The sequence below is a fragment of the Lithobates pipiens genome, unplaced genomic scaffold, assembly GCF_037356315.1.
Source record: "Lithobates pipiens isolate NorthernLeopardFrog02 unplaced genomic scaffold, aLitPip1_a1.2 Scaffold_18, whole genome shotgun sequence".
NCBI classification, from domain to species: Eukaryota; Metazoa; Chordata; class Amphibia; order Anura; family Ranidae; genus Lithobates; species Lithobates pipiens.
The window spans coordinates 435,155,269-435,175,715 of NW_027507758.1; the positions used below are offsets into that span (position 1 = coordinate 435,155,269).

The 20,447-nt window shown below is 44.5% G+C and overlaps 1 protein-coding gene across 1 annotated transcript in view; it reads right to left on the reverse strand.

The window, feature by feature from the left end:
- Positions 1-20,447, reverse strand: part of LOC143988491 (vomeronasal type-2 receptor 1-like) — a 70,185-nt gene that overhangs the window by 46,413 nt on the left and 3,325 nt on the right. The window lies entirely within an intron of this gene.

The following is a 20,447-nucleotide window of genomic DNA, read 5'->3' on the forward strand; positions in this document are numbered from 1 at the left end:
TGTGGAAAACATCGTTTTGCGTCTTCTGTTGGGCAAGAAAGGAGCTTTGGAGAAGGCATCCACCTAAGTGAGGCATTTTGGATTTTTTTTTTAGTCCTCGCCACCCAGGGCTGTCAGCTTCCACATTCCATTGGCAGCATCTGCATCACATGGTGGATGATTACCTCGGGGCCAAAACAGAGATGGAGAGCTTTCCAGCTGACAATCCACTGACTTACTGGGTCATGAGACTAGATCACTGGACAGAACTTGGCCAGTAGGCTATGAGTTGTTGGGCTGCCCTGCATCCAGTGTGCTTTCATAACGGGCATTCGGTGCTGCAGGAGGTTTTGCTACTGATCATAGAACGTGTCTGTCCACAGACTCCATGGACCGTTTGACTTTTATAAAAATTAATCAGTCCTGGATTACCAGCTATGAAGCCCCTGATGCCGATGTCACTTATTAAGTCTTTTTGGGATGTGGAATCTCTGCAGGACTTCCTAGCTTTGCGGGTGTTCAATTATTTAATCTGGAAGAATGTTTTGGTATAGGTTTTATGGGCACCATTAACATGCATTGAGACGCTCCTCAATACCTACTCAAGAAAATAAAACACTACACTCCCAACCGCAGTCTTTGATCATCTAACCAAAACCTCCTCCTCGTTCTCAAATCTCTGTACAAATCAAAGGGGGAACGGAGATTCGCTGTCCAAGGACCACGACTATGGAACGCTCTACCGACCAACATCCGCTTGGAAGAAAACCACCAGGTCTTCAGGTAAAAACTCAAGACCTTCCTCTTCTAGAAGCTGGACAACAAAGTTCTTCACAGCGCCTTGAGGCGATTCAGTTCGCATTGTGCGCTATACAAATTAGTCATTCATTCATTAACACCCAAAGACCAATTTTTCAGCACCTGTTTGACAAGTGCATATCATTGCATTTTTTTTACAGCAAGGCCAATTCTTGCTTTCATCAAAAGTAACTTTATAGGGTTACAGTGGGAAGGTGCCACGACACCCAAAGACCAATTTTTAGGCACCCGTCACTTCTATCCAAAGTCAAAGTAACACCAGAATCTATCCAAAAAATTTCTAATCTTGTTCCCAGTGCACTACAGTGCCTTGCAAAAGTATTCACCTCCCTTGGCATTTTTCGTGTTTTGTTTCCTCACAACCTGGAATTAACATGGATTGTTTGAGGATTTGCATCATTTAAATTTACAGAACATGCCCACAACTTTGAATATGTTGTTTTTTTTATTGTGAAGCAAACAACAAATAGGACAAAATAACAGAAAATGTCAATGTGCATAACTATTCACCCCCCTGAAGTCAATACTTTGTAGAGCCACCTTTTGTAGCTATCACAGCTCCAAGTCGCTTTGAATAAGTCTCTATGAGATTGCCACATCTTACCACTGGGATTTTTGCCCATTCTTCCTTGCAAAACCGCTCCAGCTGCTTCAAGTTGGATGGTGTGTGCTTCTGAACAGCAATCTTTAAGTTTGACCACAGATTTTCTATTGGATTGAGGTCTGGGCTTTGATTAGGCCATTCCAACACATTTACATGTTTCCCCTTAAACCACTCAAGTGTTGCTTTGGCAGTGTGTTTGGGGTCATTGTCCTGCTGGAAGGTGAACGTTCATCCTAGCCTTAAATCACGCAGAGTGGTACAGGTTTTGCTCAAGAATATCCCTGTATTTAGCACCATCCATCTTTCCCTCAACTCTGACCAGTTTCCCAATCCCGACTGCTGAAAAACATCCCCACAGCATGATGCTGTTACCACCATGTTTCACTGTGGGGATGGTGTTCTTTGGGTGATGTGATGTGTTGATTATGCGCCAGACATAGCGTTTTCTTTAACGGGCAAAAAGTACATTTTAGTCTCATCAGACCACAGCACCATCCTCCATACATTTTGGGAGTCTCCCACATGCCTTTTTGCAAACTAAAAATGTGCCATTTTGTTTTTTGCTGAAAGTAATGGCTTTCTTCTGGCCACTCTGCCATAAAGCCCAACTTTGTGGATCATACGGCTTATTTCCGTCCTATGTACAGATACTCCAGTCTCTGATGTGGAACTCTGCAGCTCCTCCAGGGTTACATTAGGTCTCTGTGCTGCCTCTCTGATTATTGCCCCCCTTGCCTGGTCTGTGAGTTTTGGTGTGTGACCGTCTCTTGGCAGGTTTGCTGTTGTGCCATGTTCTTTCCATTTGGTTATGATAGATTTGATGGTGCTCCTAGGAATCATCAAAGATTTGGATATTTTTTTAAAACCTAACCCTAACTTGAACTTCTCAACAACATTGTCCCTTCCTTTTTTGGAGAGTTCATTGGTCTTCATGGTGGTGTTTGGTTAGTGGGGCCTCTTGCTTAGGTGTTGCAGCCTCTGGGGCCTTTCAAAACAGTGTGTATATGTAACGACAGATCATGTGACACTTAGATTGCACACAGGTGGACATCATTTCACTAATTATGTGACTTCTGAAGGTAATTGGTTGCACCAGAGCTTTTTATGTGCCGCATTAAAAAGGTGGTGAATACACACGCACATGGCAATTATCAGTTTTTAATTTCTGAAAAATAGTTTTATGTATAGATTGTTCTAATTTTACTTCACCAACATAGACTATTGTGTTCTGATCTATCACATATAATTCAGATTAAAAAACACTGAACTAAAGGCTGTAATACAACAAAATAGGTAAAAAAAGCCAAGGGGGTGAATACTTTTGCAAGGCACTGTACATTGTGGCCTTATCATACACACTGGCTCCCCAGCTGTTGCTGAGCAAAAAAAAAGGCAGCTTGCAGGGAAAAAGTTTTTGGCTTTATAAATGCAATTATTTCTGCAGCAGATTCTAGACATGATACAGATCTGCCACTTTACAGGTAGACTAAGGGGACCCCCAATGCACTATATTGGAAGGATTTTTTTATTTGTATGCTTTCACTATAAAAATAAAAAAAAACACTGCTAATTTAAAAATTTATGTTTTTTAACAAACTTTTTTTAATTGATACATGTCCCCCAGGGCAGGACCTGGACCTCTATAACCATTGTATGCCCAATTACTTACATATAAGCCTTCAAAATGGGCACTTTTGATTTTTGACGTTCGGGTCCCATTGACTTTAATGGGGTTCATTATTTGGGTCCGATCTTTCACAGTGTCCAAAAGTTCTGGTGCGAACTGAACAAGGGTCCATTCAGCCCATCCCAACTTAACACAACACAACACTACCACTTTCGTGTAAACAGCAATGTGTGGTGCAATTGTAATATTTGTGGCAGGCATTGAAGGCAAGGTATTGAGGCTGAATAAATGTTGCATATACACAGGGTATTGACGCATGTCTACGAATAGCTTTACATGTATCAGTTGTTTAAAGCCAAAACTTGTTTGCCATACTACCCTACCAGATAGTGTAAAGCCCCATGCACACTATCAGATTTTCTGCTGATTTTTTTCCTTTAGATTTACCAAAACCATACAATATGAGGTCAAACCTTAGGAGTTTCCATGTGTAAGCAATCAGGCAGGCAAATGCACTACATGGTTTTGTTAAATCTGAAGACAAAAATCAGCAGAAAATCTGATAGTGTGTATGAAGCTTAAGTCCTTTTTTCCCCTCTCATGTGAACATACAAAACAGAATATTCTTGACTTGTGTTGATATACCAGATTTTCCTTTATTTTGAGTACTTATTGTTTTTTACAACCAGCTCTATATCAGCATGTTACATTCTCTTTATTACCCGACCATTTTTCCGCTTTCAGTGTTGTGGTAGTTTGACTGATAATTACTGCAGCCCTCAAAATTTGCAGTCGCCTGCTCACATTTGCATAGTTGCCAACATTGTAAAAAAAAAAATCGGGACACTTTTTTGGCAGTAGGCGGAGTCGTGGTATAATTAGGGGGTGGGGATTGCATTCATAGGTGTGGCATAGGAAAAGGTAAAAATGGCGTGGCTCAAAGGGGTGTGGTTAGAGTCTGAGATGAATGCGGGATGGAGAGAGAAAGGAGGGGGATGGAGAGAGGGAAAGGAGGGGGGAGGGAAAGGATGGACAGCAGCCCCCCGATCCTACACCACAATAGCAATATGTGTTTTCCAGAGTTTGACAATCAGCAGATAAAGATACTCCAAATACCTGGTGTTGGTGCTTCAATCATCCCAGCGCCATGATTCTTATGGTGTCAGGATGATTGAAGCGCATTATTTCTATTATTACATTGTAATATAAAATGAAATCATTCAACTCACCATAATGCAGAATCAGTGGGAGCCATGAGCGCGTCACTAGCCACGTTGCCTGCCACCAGATGCCATCAGGTGTCCCAAGTGGAGTCTGTCCTTACATCAGGTGCCCCATCAGAGGTACCTTCCTCACATCTGTGTCCATCAGCGGAGCCCCTACTTACATCTGGTGCCCCTCTGACATCCACAGACCGCCCCCCCATCCACAGACCGCCCCCCCCACATCCTGCACAGACCTGCCCCCACATACTCCACAGACCGGCCCCCACATCTCCAGACTGGCCCCCGACATAGAACTGGCCCCCAACATCCACAGACTGGCCCCGACATACAACTGACCCCCGACATCCACAGACTGGCCCCCCACATCCACAGACTGGCCCCCCACATCCACAGACTGGCCCCCGACATACCACTGGCCCCTGACATACCACTGGCCCCGACATCCACAGACTAGCCCCCACATCCACAGACTAGCCCCCTCATCCACAGACTGGCCCCCGACATCCACAGACTGGCCCCCACATTCACAGACTGGCCCCCGACATCCACAGACCGGCCCTTACATTCACAGACTGGCCCCCGACATCCGCAGACTGGCCCCCACATTCACAGACTGGCCCCAGACATCCACAGACTGGCCCCCGACATCCACAGACTGGCCCCCACATTCACATACTGGCCCCCGACATCCACAGACTGGCCCCCAAATCCACAGATTGGCCCCCGACATCCACAGACTGGCACCCACATTCACAGACTGGCCCCCACATTCACAGACTGGCCCCCGACATCCACAGACTGGCCCCCACATTCACAGACTGGCCCCCGACATCCACAGACTGGCCCCCGACATCCACAGACTGGCCCCCACATTCACAGACTGGCCCCCACATCCACAGACTGGCCCCCGACATACCACTGGCCCCCACATTCACAGACTGGCCCCCACATTCACAGACTGGCCCCCGACATCCACAGACTGGCCCCCACATTCACAACTACCCAACTCCCAGGGCAACACAGTTATCCTTATGGTGGTTGACCGGTTCTTGAAAAGGTCCCATTGTATTCCACTTAAGAAGTTGCCCACTTCTAAGGAACTAGTCAGTTTGTGTCCTGACTCTGGCGAGCCTTTTGTGCACAGTTGGGAATCCAACTTGCTTTCTCCTCTGCGTATCACCCGCAGTCTAATGGGGCTGCAGAACAAGCCAATCAGTCCTTGGAACAATTCCTACGATGTTATATTTCTGCCCATCATAACAACTGGTCAGACCTCTTATCGTATGCCTTGAATTCTGCTTCCCGATTGTCCCTGTTTTGGGGAACTATGGTTTCCAACCTACCATGTAGCCAAAAAATGGAACAAGTTCCCCCACAATCGGGGTTTTTAGGCAGCAAAAAACAATAATAAATGCATATCAGGATAATATGAAAAATATTTTAATATTTATTACCATGAAAAAATAGCAACATGGCACAGAGGTAAAAACATGAGCTCCACCTGAACAATTAAAACTTCGTTGTACCGTAAAAGCACCGCGGGCAACACGGTACTGCACGCGGATAGTTTCCACCCCATTCCCTTAAAGTGGTCCATACCTTATGGACAATACCTGCGTCTCCGTAGGAATTGTTCAAATGATAGTCTTTTCAAAGAAGAGGCTTACAAGTTACAGACTAGATTCCTTGCACGAGGTTATAGCCGTTCATGCCTGCGCAGGGCTTATAACAAAGTGGTGGTAATGCCTCGCAGGGATCTCCTGTTTTCCAAAAAGGCACATGGCGACCCTACTCTGGATCCACCCAGGATCACTATGCGTTTCTCTAAACAACATAATATTATTCGCAATATTATTCAGAAATACTGGCCCATTTTAAAGGATGATCATAAAATTGGATGCCTTGTCCCTGCATGCCGTCTCATTTCTTATAAAATCTCTTTGTCATATGATAGGTTGGTGCAGAGCGAATATAAAAATGAAACTAAAAGATCTAAACACTGCTCGGTTGTCGGCTCTTTTCCTTGCAATCACTGCTCTTGCTGAAAATACATCAGACGTGATAAGATTTTTCGCTTACCGAACGGTGCTACTTTTCGACCTATCCATTTTGTAAATTGCCAAACACGGGGTGTGGTATATCTCATGGAGTGTGAATGTGGGGCATACTATGTTGGTAAAACCAAACAAGAATTCCATCGTCGAATGTCCAAACATGTTTACAGCATGGAAATTGGCAATCATTATTTGCCAATAGGACGACATGCTGTAACAGTACACAACTATAGAATGCCCAAGATTACATTCACTGCCCTAGATCGAATACATATACCAGCTCGGGGGGGTGATTGGAATAAGACTCTACTCCAACACGAACAGAGGTGGATACATAAATTGAATGCCACCTCTTTTCCAGGACTCAACGAGTCGGTCTTCTTTTGCTCCTTTTTTAAAGGGGTTTACCTCTGGAAGGACACAGTAGAGACCACCTGTTGAGCCCTTTCCCATTTGGTTCCTTCTTCCCTCTCACTTCTCAAGTAATTCCTTAGTGATACTTCCCGGCTATGTCTCTTTAAATTGTTAGAAACATCTCAGCCATTGTTATTACATTTGGGTCCTAAATATTGTACCCTATATGGCCAATTCTCAAAGATTGCACCTTATATGGTTAACTTTCTAGAAACATTATTTATTTTGCTGTTATATACTCATTGTGGTTGCATATTCATTGTGGTCGTGCTCTAAGTAATGCATGCATTTGCATGCCAGTAAATGCATGATATATATGTGAATCAATTTGAAATTATACAATATGACCGGTGAAACAAATGTGCGTTAATGTGGTGTTATGCTTTGATTTACCGTTTCTGTCCCCCCCCCATGCCCTCTCCCCCCTTTTTTGTCCTTTTTTTTCTCTTCCTATCCCTTTCATTCCCACACCCCCCGCCCTATTCAACCCTTTGAGGCGCGGTGGGGGTTTGGGCTGACGCGGTGTACCTCAGCACTGGCACCACATGTTCTTTCCTCCTTGGGTGAATGCCACTTCCCACTATCATGGTCCAGCCGCCAGTTGCTTTGGGGGAGGTAGGTGCTCTGTCGTGACTCCCCGGCAAGGGTAGGAGGGGCTTTGGTTACTTACACGAGCCCCTCCGTATGTCTCCCTTTGTCTTATGGGTGGGCTGGTCCCATCCAGTCATGAGGGACACTTATTCCCTTGCCGGCGGCATCCTTGGACACTTCCGGACGTGTACCTCACGCGCTCCCGCACTTTAGCGGACGCACGCGACGTACTGACGTCACGCAGTTGCGACGGAAGTGACGTCATTTCGGGGCCGTTCGCGGCCTTCCGGAACGCCGGGGTGGCCACACGCGGCCAGCCTGATTAGGCGGCCATGTGGAGTTAGGCAAGTACCGGCCATTAGACAGGTGGTCTACACCTGTGAGGAATCCCAGGGTTCAATATAAGTATCCCTCCCTATAGGAAGTGAACACACATTGTCTACTATCACATGAGAAAGGACTCAGGAACCTCTATCTCTCGGACGGTATGCTTGGCTATTTTCCTTCTTGACCTGCATTTATCTATTTACTATATTTAAGTAACATTTTGAAATTCCTGTAGAATAATATTTTGATTTATTTATCAAATTATAGATTGGGTGACTCCATACAATTCGAGTCAGCGACTGCGTCTGTCACCTTTCCTGGGCTAGGTTTCTGGTCACAGTCCCCCCTTCCCCATTTGGGAACTTTTTTACCAATCTTATTAATTCAGGTAATAGCCTTGATTCTGAGGCCGCGTACACACGCGGGGACTGTTCGCTCAACTTTGTCCGCTGAACAGTGTTTCGGCGGACAGTCCGCTCGTGTGTGGGCTTTCAGCGGACAGTTTCAGCGGACAGTCTGACGAACAAGGTTTTTCGGAAATTCCGAAAAACTGTCCGCTGAAACTTGGTTTGAGCGGACAGTCCGCCCGTGTGTAGGCTTGTTCGTCAAACTAAGTCTCGCGCATGCTCAGAAAGAATTTACACGCTGAAGGTTGCATTGCAGTGTATAGGACGTCGTTTTCTAGTCCCGTCGTACGTGCCGTTCACGTCATCGCGCACGGTTTCAGCGGACTGTTCGTTCGTCATGTGTGGGCAAGTCCGTCCATGCTAATTTTGAGCGGACTGTCCGCTGAAACTGTTTGACGGACAAAGTTGAGCAAACAGTCCCCGCGTGTGTACGCGGCCTTACTATGGAGTTTGTTCACCTAATCAGGTTAGCATGTCCACTTTGGTTTCTGTTGTTTCTTGTTTTATTCATTTATTTATTTTTTCACCTCTCCAGCACCTTTCTCCCTCTTATGTAATTTTTCACGCATAAGTCAGTATCACATTCACCCACACACACCTGGTTCTCTTTAGGTACTTTGTCACTATTCATTTCTCACATCACTTTACATATTTTTCACATTCATTCACCTTAGTATACATACAGCTTTGTTGTTTCACACACACATTAGTCGCCTCCTCACTGGCACTTTTTCCACTTAGTGTTTCTTTCTTTCACTTATTCTTTGCTGTTTTTATTTTTGTTGTTTTCTTTTATTGATTCATGTTTTTATTTATTTATTATTTTTCAATTGGTTTTTCGTTTTTTTACTTTTTTCCTTTTCTTTTTTCTTTTTAAGTGCACAGTTTTGGGGCTTTCCCCCCCCCCCTTTTTTTTATCAGAAACTGAGTCTGTGAGCGCTGTTTTCTCTTCTCCTTTTCTTCCTTCTCAAATTATCTTATATATATACCTAAACATCTAGGTGTGGTTATCCTCTATATATATATAGATTATAGGTATGACAATAGTTTCATGCCATATATACACCCTGTATTCATACATTAAAAATATATGTTCTTAACTTTATTTATATATTGGGATTCTATCATAGGTGCGACTCACCATATTGTCCGGCTGCCTACGTCCGCACCCACTCCCTATATCCATGGGTGGTGAGGTATTTGTGTGACCTCTCGTGAGCCACGCCTTTGGACCTTTGACCTTTCCCCCCTGGCATTTGGTGACATCTTTGGATTTGGTAACATTCTTGATATGTGAAGGAAATTGAGGCACCACCTTGTGGGGGAACTCCACTAAAAGCACTTTAATTTATTTTATTTCCTTGGACGTGCATTATTGGGTAAATTATACTAAAAAATATAAGGTATTCCCAGTATAATTAACATTCGATGTATTTATTCATTGCATCTTTGTTTTATAACAGACCATTTCTCTGAAGAAGACCCCCTGAGTGGGTTGAAACGCGTTAGTACTATACTTCTACTGTTGTTATATTATACAGTGTCATTTATAGCTGTGTCTGTTTGTGCACATCCATTGTTATTATTGTACTCTTTACACAGGAGTCCTTTTTTAACTGTTCAGGTGGAGCTCATGTTTTTACCTCTGTGCCATGTTGCTATTTTTTCATGGTAATAAATATTAAAATATTTTTCATATTATCCTGATATGCATTTATTATTGTTTTTTGCTGCCTAAAAACCCTGATTGTGGGGGAACTTGTTCCATTTTTTCATTCGTGTGGGGTGAGCAGCACTCTCCAAGCCCTTCGTGGCAGTGTGTTCTTTTCCAGTGACCTTCCATGTAGCCTAACTCATTTGTTCCCGGAGTATTCCTGCATTAGAGGAGCATCTCAGTGGTCTTCGTTCCACTTGGGCACAAGTCCAGGAGGCTTTGCGACATGCTAATGATAGGTACAGACTCCATGCTGACCACAGACGCCTGCCTGGTCAGCATGGCCTGGCTGTCATCTCACAATCGCCGACTTCGTGTTCCCTCTCTGAAGTTCACACCTCAGTTTATTGGGCCTTTCCATATTCTTTGCAGGATTAACCCAGTGGCTTACACATTAGACCTTCCTTCTAATATGCATATCTCAAATGTATTTCATGTCTCCTTATTAAAACCTTTGGCCTGGAACAGCTTTACCACCTCGGTGCCTCGTCCTCACCCTGTACAGGTTGAGAATCATGAGGCGTATGAAGTACAGTCCATTGTTGACTCCCATAGGTTCCTTTAGCACATACAGTACCTGGTGCATTGGAAGGGGTATGGTCTGGAGGAATGCTCTTGGGTCTTGTCCTCGGACGTACATGCCCCTGTCCTCCTCCGTGATTTCCATAGACATATTTCCCTCAAGCCTGGTGGTCCTCCGAGGGGGAGGGGTCATTGAGGAGGGGGTACTGTCAGGGCTGGGCTTAGCACTTCCTTCTCAAAGCTGGCCACTCAGCTGTCAGCTAACTGCCAGCTCCTATCTCTCCACAGTGACTCACCTGTTTATGATATCCTGCTGTCAGTCCTGCCTACTTAAGCTTTCCAGTCCAGATGATCTCTGCCTTCGCCCTGGTCACATCTCTAAAGACGCTCTTCAGTGTTCCTGTTAAAGACTTGCTTGGCTGATGTTCCTTCTTGCTCCAGATCCTACTTGCTGTTCTACTACGCTCATCTCTGGCTCCCTGATGTTTTGGCTTGTCTGACTATCTGTTCCGGTTCCTGAACTCTGGTTATGTTTTGACTATGTTTACTCTGTGTACCTTTTTTTATTATTATTAAACAAGTGTGATTTAACTGTACTTCTGTCTCAGTCTGATTCATGGTTTCTGACAGGGGGTGACCTTGGGCCTGGGCTCGGGTGTGGAGGGGACCCTCTTACAACCAACAGAGGTGTCCTGACCAGGAGGCACAGGAGGAGCAAGAGAGGACAGTGGGAGAACACTGCTGGGCAAGTCTCCAGGAGTTCCACAGAGGCAGCCAAGAGGGCTTGTGAGTGTTCACACAGTCGGGAAGACTGGGAGATGGAGCAGTCTATGATGGGTGCAGAGCCAGTCTGGAGAATTGTGGTGGCATGGGCAGTGGAAAGGGGCAGCTGCAGTGCCTGAAGAGGTGGTACTGGGAGCAGTAGCCACAAGGACAGCTAGCACTGGGACTTTCTATATTTTTGCTACACTATAGGGGCCCATGGTCCCTGCCTGCAAAGGGCATCTGCTTTAGGCCTGGTTGAGCCAGTGTCAGGCCTACCAATCAGTACTAGCTAGCTCGGGAAGTGCAAGCAAGTGATGTGCTTGAGCTGTTGAGGAGAGATAGTCTGCAAGCAAGTGAAGTACTGGAGAGAGAGAGAAGAGATTGTATATACTGTGAATGTATATAGTTGGTCCCAACATGGACTGTCAATTATCTGGGTATCTCGTAGATTTCCTATCCCTATCCTAGTTAAATTGCCCTTAATGAAATACAAAAAAACAAGTGCAAGGACTGTTTCATGTCTCTGGATGCTTGAAATTGTGTGCCTTGCTGGGCAGGGTGTCAGACGGACCACTCAGCAGCCCCTATGAGGGTACCGCTACATGTATTTGATATTGCCTTTGTATTTATGCCTTCTCACATCTAGTTCACAGTTAAATATTTATTAAAACCATTTGATGTTTGGAGGATTTAGTTGCCTATATAGTACAATATAATGTATGGCCAGGCCAGTACGTATGTAGCCCAAAATCCTATTTAAAGTGATTCTTGTGTGCTGAAAATTGACCCTCTTTCTGTACCAACCAGGCACAGACTACCAGTCTAACTTCTACAAGATGCTCAGAGGTAATTTCTTTTTTATGTATCTCCTTTTTTACTTTTCTATTAGCTATACATTAGGCAAGTGTTGATTCATTTCTTTACATCAACGTATAGGTTGAGAAGTTTTCATAGTCTCAGAAGAACATCTGATGAAAGGAAGCATCTCCCAGCAGCATAATATAAAGAAACAGATGCAGCCCTTTTAAAGGGGCTTATAAGAAATGGCCCTCCCCAAACAGGATATTGCAGTACATCTGTAGGTAGATAAGAGAGCCAGAACCTTTGCTAAGTGGAAGAGAGTGTTTGATAATAAAGTTGATAGTGCCTTTACCCAGGACAGGGCCTTTGTGAACAGAGAGGATTCTCTTCCTGGAAAATCAACCAGTAATCTAATCAAATAATTGGGAGCAGAAGAGCTACTGAAAGTAACATTAACCATAAGTATATACTGTAGATGAGCACCGGTATGGAAATAATACAAGCTTTATATAAGAAAAGATTAAGAATAGTTTGTGCATCCAATGTATATATAGTTATTAATAAAGATTCCTCCAAATGAATGTTGCAGCAAAGTTCAGTAGCAGGAACCCCTGAGGATGATCATAACATGGCATCCTTCTTTGTGTCAGAGACAAGAATTCAAGATCAGCGGTGATGGGGAGATCCTCCAACCATTGTCCAACCAGCCCAGAACACAGCTGCTCACTAGCAGAAACTATGGGGTGGCACTGGACCTTAGAGTTACCTTTCTATCCTGTTTCTTAGTTCTTATGCCGCGTACACACGGTCGGAGAATCCATCGGAATGCGTCTTATCGGACCGTGTCGTCAGATAATCTGACTGTGTGTGGTATGCATCGGACTGATTCCGTCCCAATTTTCCAACATGTTAGAAATATTTCCCGACCAACTGGGCCGGTCGGACGTAATCCGATCATGTGTAGAGAATTTTGATCGAACCAAGTGCCACGCATGCTCAGATCAAATTCCTACATCAAAGCTATTGGCTACTAGTCTGAATGTAGTCCCATCGTAACGAAATTACGTCATCACGTTTTGAAAGATCGGATTTTTCGACAACTTAGTCCGACCGTGTGTATGCAACAGTTTCGGACACAATCCGTCAGACTAAATCTGACAGACAAAATCCGACGGATTTGGTTGCCAAAATCTCCGACCGTGTGTACGTGGGCTTAGTATTTTCTAATCTGTCATGCAACCAACCCGCTAACTATCAGAATTAGGCTTCAGGATGCCTCACCTGGCCCTAGCCTATGCTGGTTATTGAGCCCTAAACTAAAACTAGCTATAGAATCTCAGACCAGAAGGGACAGGGTTAACTAAAATAACAATAGCTGTGTAAAAATTATATTCCAATGAACAGGTTCACCTACTAACATACTTAAAGGTGACCACTACACACATACACAGACCTAGCTATCTAGCTATCTTGCACTGTGCATATAAGATAACAACAAGGAGACAGATGTACTTCTGTGATAACTCCAAACTTTTTTAGATGGGAACGAGGAATACCTATTAGCAAAATATGTAGGCATAGAACACCCCCACCACATCCCCTTAAAGGAGAATGCAACAACAAAAAATGAGTTAAACCCAAAAGTGTTTTTTTTACCACTACTATTCCTTTATACTGTACTGCCTTTTAAAAGATTACAAAAGCAGCCATTTAGAAATTGGATGAGCACTTGCCTATTCATCCCATCTGGCCTGAATTCAGCAGCAGCTTTTTCATAAGCAAGACATGTGGTCTCAGACATTCTCTCTCTCTCTACTTCCTATTTCTGGGGTTTTCAAATCAACAACCCAGAAACAGGAAGTGAATACATAATATATACCAGCAGCCAAGCATTTACAATTACAGACAGTAGAGAACAGCTGATCCCTACACAGAAAAAAAAGCAATTCTGAAATTAACGCCAGCCGAACAAAGCAAATCACCTAGCACACAGTGTGTACCTGATGCACAGACACGTGTGAACACACTAGCTCATGATGTCAGCAAGTATTTCTCCTACTGGTCCAATGAAACCTCAATATACTAGTTCAGCACCACACTCAGTTTTTTTCATTTATCTGAAAAAAACACAAGAGATGTCATAGAATTGCTGCTAAAGACAAATTTAATGTTAGCAAATGATGTGGTGGTAGAAGCTCATAAAAGAACCAGATGTGTCTTTATTGGGCAATCCCAGATTCAGAGTCCAATGTGGAACTTAATGTTTCACTGCAATGGGATGCAGGTATATGGATGGATATGAACAAACGTCTGAGAGATTTCCTTGTATTGCATGGCCCTTAACAAGTGATACATTTTAGATTTCCAAATGATCAAAGCAAAAAGAGCATTTACATGCCCTGGTTTTTATAAAAGACTAATACAGTAGGGTATGCCTGACTATAATAAAGGGGCTGGCAGTGTCCATTTATATTTTTTTATTTTTACTAATAGCGGCCCGGTTGGGGCGGAGATAGAGACACAGAACATGGAGCTGACAGGCAGGGAAAGAGGGGGTGAGGAGGAGAGAAGAGAGCAAAACAGTGCTGTGGATGAAGAAGGGACATACGCTAACCACAGTGGTCAGGGATCAGCAGCCCTGATTATAGTGATCAGAGCAGAGGGTGGATACAGGAAGTGGCAGGATCAACCAGGTTTTTTTTAAAGTTTAGAGAGGGGCAGATTACATAGCACAAGCACTTGGCTGTTTAATCTGCTTTATTTGGAATTTGATAGACCCCACCCAAGCAGCAACAGACCCCACCACAGCAACAGTAGATCCCCCCCCCCCCCACACACACACACAACGACATACTTCCCCCCAGCAATAATGGATACCCCCGCAACAAAATACCACCCCAGTAAGGATGAGCTCAGGTGTGTTCGCATGCTCCATGTGCAGAGCCCGCCAGGAAGTCGGCGCAGCACTGCACTAATCACAGGCAGTGAGACATTGCCCCGATGAGTGGCTGCAGAGATTGGGCAATGTCTCACTGCCTGTGATTAGCGCAGCCATGCACCGACTTCCTGGCGGGCTCTACACGTGGTGTATGCGAACACGCCTGAGCTCGTCCTTACTCTCCAGCACACTTTGCCATAGAATACAATCAGTGCTGGAGGCCAGAACTGTGTTCCCCCACGTTCCTGCTGAAAAAAAGCCCTGGTTTTTACTAATGAAGGGGGCTGCAGGTAGGCATTCTGCACAGCATGTTCGGGCGTCCACCCCCCCCCCCCCCATGTGACTGAATAAGGTGCCATCTGGGGCAAAAGTCTTAGGATTCCTCATTGAGTCATATGATTAAAGCTGCATTCACACCTGAATGTTTCAAAGTCACAAGTTTTTACCACGATTTTGCAGCGTTTTTGTACAGAACACCAATGTAAGAGCAGAAAAAGCCCTGTAATCTGGCCCAAAGAAGTTTGTGTTTTTTGAGCTTAAGGCATTTTTCAGGCATTTTGCGTCAGGTGATAAAACACTGAACAGGTGCCATTGAAATGAATGGGATTTTGCTTGTTGGGTGTTTTTCAGACGTTTTTTCTGGTGTTTTAAGAGCGTTTTATGACCTGAAAATGCTCAGGTGTGAATGCAGCGTAAAAGTAAATGATAATGAAATTAAGCTGTTTTTCTGGAGCTAACAATGTTAACCTCAGGCAGCAAAAAGGCTAGGATCACTCCTGTATAAATTGAAACAGGAAGATATCAATCTTGATGGTAGGCCCTGACCAAAGGCAGTATTGGATTTCTCAGAATGCTGGAAGACACAATGTAATAGGATAGTGTGTCCATTCTGCTGACAGGGTGCTTAGGCTCTTTCTTAAACCTTTTGCGTGAAGTCTGTTTTATTAATTTATTTTCCAGTAAATATAGCTTCTTCACTGCAATAGGCATCTAATGGGTCCTAACAGAAGGCATCAGGAGTGGAAATGATGTGGCCAGAAGGATATAGCTAATGGTAAGGCTGCATTTCTGGTACAGTTTTCAGAGAGCTTGATCTGATATAACGCTTCCTGGTTATGCATATTATATGCAAAACTCGTTGAGGCTTGTGGCGCAAAGCTGACATCACATCCTGCCCCTGACTTGCGCCACAATCGAGCTTGAACCGCACACCGGCTTCCTAGTACGGAGCGGCAAATGTAGACTAAGTGCTGGATTGTTGGATAGACTTAGTGCCGGCCTAATGGCACCCCTAAATGTGAGTGCATACATATTTTATGTTTTAAAGTCTAATACATTTTTGGAATATTTCGCAATGATGGGCATTTATTTTGCATGAGTACATGAGAGGAGGAATATCGCTGTATCAGCTGGGGTATCTTCAGAATAACCCATACAGAGATTTGAAAGATCCATGTATTGATCATGCTCTTATTATACCGTGATTTGGTGAGTGTAAATTTTGGAAGGTGGTGGCGTATCACGGGTGATTGGGTGAATCATCACTAGATGATCCACTACTGGCACAGAGAAACTTCTTTTAAGCATTGTTATTGAGACTATAGAAAGCAATTTGTTTACAGGCAGGTGGTGTAACAGTCGTGTTGAAGTATTTAACCACTTCCCGTCCTACTTTGCTGGGAGGCCTTCATATGACATCCTCCCGTGCTCAAGTGGCCTGCGCACCCCCTGCAGGGCACGCGTGACACGATCTGTGATCAGCGAGTCAATGAGTCTTGGCTGATCACAGATCAGAGTAAGGAGTCAATCCCGACCTCTTACCACGTGATCAGCTGTAAGCCAATGACAGCTGATCATGTAACGTAAACAGAGACGTTAATCAGCAATTTTTTCTCCTCATCTGTGCCCACCTGTGCCACCTGACAGTGCCACCTATCAGTGCACAACAGTGCCAGCCACTGGTGCCACCTATCAGTGCCCACAGTGTCACCTATCAATGCCACCCATCAGTGCCTCATCACCTGTGTTGCCCATCAGTGTTACCTACCAGTGCCCATCAGTGCCATCTATCAGTGCTACCTATCAGTGCTGCTCATTAGTATCCATCTGTGCCACCCATGAATGCCACCCATAAGGGCCCATCAGTGCAGTCTTATCAGTGCAGCCTATCAGTGCCCATCAGTGCAGCCCATCAGTGCAGCCTCATCAGCGCATATCAATGAAGAAGAAAAATTACCTGTTTGCTAAATTTTATAACAAACTATGAAAACTGTTTTTTTACATTCTGTAACAAATAAGGATTAGAAAAATTGTAGACAGGTATTACAAGTCAACCATATGGCCTATCTAGATATAAAGAGTCCTTCCTAAGCCACTAGCCATTGGGGCTACAAACAGTGTTCTGGCAATGAGGTCCTAGATCAAAGCAAAACAAAGTGCAGTAAATTCAGGCCAATAGGCCTTTCACTACAGTTACACTCCTTGGTCTCAAGTGGTCCCTTAAATGCCAGGAGAGAGATCACACCACTTTCACAGCACTCCCATTTCAAGCCAGGATTGTTGAATTAAAGGATTTTTTTCCTTTCAAGAGCTCTGAATGCCATTGTTTTGTTGCTCTGCCCTATATTTTTCTGCCATTGTAGCTCTTGGCAGTCAGTTTCTTGCTCGGGGTCCCACAGCTCAGTAGCACCACACAGTTCTCTGTCATCCACAGCTCTACGCTCAAAGCAGTATGGTTCATGTACTGATCACACAGCAACAGTTCCTGACCAGCACCACTGATTCAACTAGTAGCTCAGTCTCTTTCATGCAGGTGGGGATATAAGGCTGCTGTCTCTCTGGTCCCTGCTCAATAACACTCAGTACAGCCGCTTGGCACAGCTTAGTCCCTGGAAGAAACAGAACTTGGCTCTGCACAGCTCCAGCAGCAGCTTGATCCTCAGCACAGCAATAGCATGTAGTGCTTACTCTCCCTACACAGTACAGCAGCAGCACAACATGGTTCCTGTATAGTAGGGTAACCAGACATCCCTGGTTTCTGGGACAGTTCATGATCTAGGGGGAAAACAAATGTTCCTTTACCCTTGAGTAAAAGAATGTGTCCCCGAATTCCAGTCTACCTTGCTAATAACATCCCCAGCCTGGAAAGCTTCAAGTAATCCAGAATGGGTATGTCTGCTCCCGGCAGTGTCCAAGATTATTGATGAAGTCACATGCTGATATTACGTGGTCTTACCAGTAATTCCTCCATCGGCTTGTACAGACTTTATTGCGGTTAGGCAAGAACATGGATTATTTTCTGTCTTGTCCTTGCTTGTGATGGTGAACTGCAGTGAACACCTGGGCCTGCACTCTTGAACCCAGAGTAAAGTAGATTCATGTGTTATGAAACCATACCCCTTTAAGCCCTCCCGCTGTTAGCATAATTTGGCCACATGCAACATTTGGTATGGGGCAATTTGCATGCCACTATTATCCTCACCCCTGCTCCATCCCTGATTCACCCCAATAAAAGTGGGCATGATCAGTAGGGTGCCCCAGGATCTAATCTGGCCATTTTACTGTACAGCTCCCTGCAACTCACACAGCATTCCCCTGCAGACCAACAGCCTGCAAGTCTCTCTCTGAAGCTCTCTGTTTTGCACATTCCCAACTCTACATCTCATCACACTGCTCAGTCCTTTTCCATCAGCTCTATGTAGCAGCAGCAGCCCTCCTGGCTCTCTCCCAAGAATTCCCAGCTATTCCCCCCAGCTTTGAATTTCCTCCCCCATCCTTGTCGGGTCCAGTGCAAGAGGTCACTTTGTGGCTGCCTAAGCATCCAATCCAAGTCTACCTCTCTTGCCTCTGCTTCCCCAGCCAAACTTGCCAATCCCACAGCAGGACATATCCAGATTTGTGCAGTATTCCAGCATGGACCTTTGCCAAAGTGCAGGATGACTGGTTTTATATGCTCCTTCCTCTATACTTTTCTGCAGACATTCTGTAGTGGATGGGCCTGATAGATCCTCATACCTCCCAACTTTCTGAGATGGGAACAAGGAACACCTATAAGCAAAAGTATGAATGCATAGGAAACACCCCCTGCCATGCCCCCTTAAATGAGAATTATACATTATATTATTATTATAATATTATTATTATTAATTATATATTATATTTTAGAAATTGGATGAAAGGTTTAGTACTGGGAAACACTTTTCGAAAGATAAAAAGTGCATTTTATAAATGTAGCGCCGGGATCCTGAAGAGCACGTGCTATGTTTTTCAAAGTTAAAACTTTACCCAAAATACAGTTTGGTTTGGGTCTATTTGACTTCTGTGTCAGTCTGACTGGACTGTGAGATGTTCAGCCTGGCCACAGGGGGCACTTTCTCTGGTGGCAGGCGTGGAACTATGGTCTGGTCAGGCGCTTAAGTTACTCTCTTTCGTAGCCAGGTCCGTGGGAGTGGCCCTCTCGCTGTGCCCTCTGGGAGAGGGTATTTAAGATACGGACGTTCCGGTCCAGTATGAAGTGCTGATTAGATTACTTGGTCCTGGTCCTGCTGACCAGCCGCCAGGAAGGCTATGGCCTGGGGTGCGGTTCCACCCGCCTTTGATGCCTCGGGGCAGGCTAGCCCAAGGCATGGAAACTAGAGGAGAATTCGGAGGTGGATGGGTGCTGTCTCCGGTCCGGGAGAGACCTATTAGACTTCGAGCATTCCAGGGGAGGACCTTTTAGAAGAACACCACGTGTGAGTTTGGTTTTCTTAACAAGAGCCTGGAAGGGCTGAAGTAACCAAGAGAATCCGGTCTTGTGGATATCACCAAGTAGGCTGAAAGATCCAGGTATCCTACAAGTGTTCTACAGCTTAGTTTCCTATGAGTTCTGCAACAAAGTCGGTGATAAAGACTTTGTTCCTGAGTAAGCACCTTGTTGGCTGCTAGGCCTTGTGAGAGAGGGACTGTCCAACCTGAGTGTTCATCCAGCTGCGAATGGCTATTCTCTGGACGCAGTCAAAGTAAGCAAGTTCCTTAACGTTTATAGACTTTGACATTGAGAGTACCTGAATTTCTTCTCAACCCTCTGATCCCAAGTTAAAAGACTGTTCAATGGTTGAAGTTTGCAAAAAAATCCAATCAATTGGATCTATTGTCAGTCTCAAGTTACTGGGTCACCTACCACAGGACATCCCCTAGATGTGCAACAAGGAGAAGCGGAAGGTAATGGTAAGCCCAAAAATAACCAGCAGCTCCTTCGGGGCTTAGTTCTACATATACAATTATATAGATCAGACCAAACTGAGGGACAAATGAGGAGGAAAGAGGGACAGAGGGACATTGTTCCAAATCAGGGACAGTCTCTCCAAATCAGGGACAGTTGGGAGCTATGGATCCTTAGCACAGATCTGCTCTCTGCACAGGCTATGTTAGCATGGTGATGATGGGATTGCTATTTTTACAAGGTAATATCTGGGCTTCCAAGGTCATTTGGTGTATTCTAACAATGTGTATAAAAAGTGCAAAGTTTTTTTTGCCCATAGTTGAGCTTTAATTCCATTATCACTGTTGCTTTGTCTACATTGTAACTTAGTCTATAACCTGGAGCGTGTTTTAACCCGGAGAACAAAACCATTGCAAAAATCCAACACTAATGCATTCTAATTAAATATACTGACTG